This window comes from Cyprinodon tularosa, unplaced genomic scaffold (genome assembly GCF_016077235.1).
Source record: "Cyprinodon tularosa strain WSP-4 unplaced genomic scaffold, ASM1607723v1 ctg399, whole genome shotgun sequence".
In the NCBI taxonomy this organism is placed as follows: domain Eukaryota; kingdom Metazoa; phylum Chordata; class Actinopteri; order Cyprinodontiformes; family Cyprinodontidae; genus Cyprinodon; species Cyprinodon tularosa.
The window spans coordinates 712,875-714,159 of record NW_024039117.1 but is presented as its reverse complement, the minus strand read 5'-3'; the positions used below and the strand labels follow the sequence as shown (position 1 = coordinate 714,159).

At 43.7% G+C, this 1,285-nt stretch overlaps 1 long non-coding RNA gene across 1 annotated transcript; it reads left to right on the top strand.

The window, feature by feature from the left end:
- Nucleotides 1–404: 404 nt before the first annotated feature.
- On the top strand, nt 405–680 carry LOC119791623. The gene is made up of 2 exons (XR_005281879.1): nt 405–462; nt 537–680. It is a non-coding gene; the product is annotated as an uncharacterized LOC119791623 (long non-coding RNA).
- Nucleotides 681–1,285: the final 605 nt, after the last annotated feature.

Genomic DNA, 1,285 nt, shown 5'->3' with positions numbered 1-1,285 from the left:
AGAGGGTGTACGAGATCTCCTGGAGCCGGAGCTGATTGCACCACCTGTTCCTCGTCTGCTCATCAGGAGATCCGTACTTATGGAGGCGGAAGGCTTCACTCCAGTGCCAGAGTGTTTGCCAGTAACGGTTAGCAAGCCTGAGCCAACCTGCCAGTCTGTAACTCTGACCCCCTGTGAATCGAACCTGACCTGTTTTCTCTCCTCTGTGCTTCTCAGATTGAACCAGCCTGAAGCCTGAAACCCTGTAGAGTTTCTCTGCCGGTAATCTGCCTCTCCGTTCTCAGAAGAACTCTGGAGAACAGTTCCTGTCAAAGATCTGCCTGCCCGCTCTCAGAAGATTACTGGAAACTCAGTCTGTGATCTGCCTGCACTCTGTAGGCTCTGCCTCCGCCTCTGCCTGCCGTCAGCCTCTGGACCCTCAAGGTTCCCCCCCCTCTGCAGCTCTGTTCCACTCAAGAACAGGTACAGATCTGACAGACTCTCAACCTGCAATATTCCCTGGACCTCCGCTAAACTTCTCTGTCCTCCTTCTGCAGTGAACCCACTTGTGACCAGTCAAACCACTTCCTGGATCTGAATAACCTGTGTGCTTTACAGAACTCTCTCGTGACCAGTCAAGCCTCTAACTGAACCTGATCCATTGTAGCACATTTATTGTTCAATAAACTTTTTGAACTTTTCTTCTGCCTCCGAGTGTTCTGCATGTGGGTTAGGCAAATTAAGCCGAACATGACAGCTATGAGCCCTAGCATTGTTCCAATTCACAAGAACACCAAGAAAGGATAAAGTCCCCTGAGTCCCCCTGAAGTCCGCATCGACCGCTCTCGCTTATAAGGCCTGACGAGATTTAGGGGCGCCATCTTGTTGACCAGCACAGAATCAATTTTAGTCAACTATAATTCGCCGAATATTGAACTAATTTTCACATTGTTTTTTTCTGAAAATTTTAAAACTATAGCTATTATACGAAATGGTTCAGTGCATTTAAATATTCTTAATGTGGTTAAGGATGTATGTATGTTGCAAATAATAGCCACTCATACATTTTTATATTTTTTTTACTACCATATAATAATACACACATACACACACACACACACATATATATAAACACTACTATTCAAAAGTTTGGGGTCACATTGAAATGTCCTTATTTTTGAAGGAAAAGCACTGTACTTTTCAATGAAGATAACTTTAAACTAGTCTTAATTTAAATGAAATACACTCTATACATTGCTAATGTGGTAAATGACTATTCTAGCTGCAAATTTCTGGTTTTTGGTGC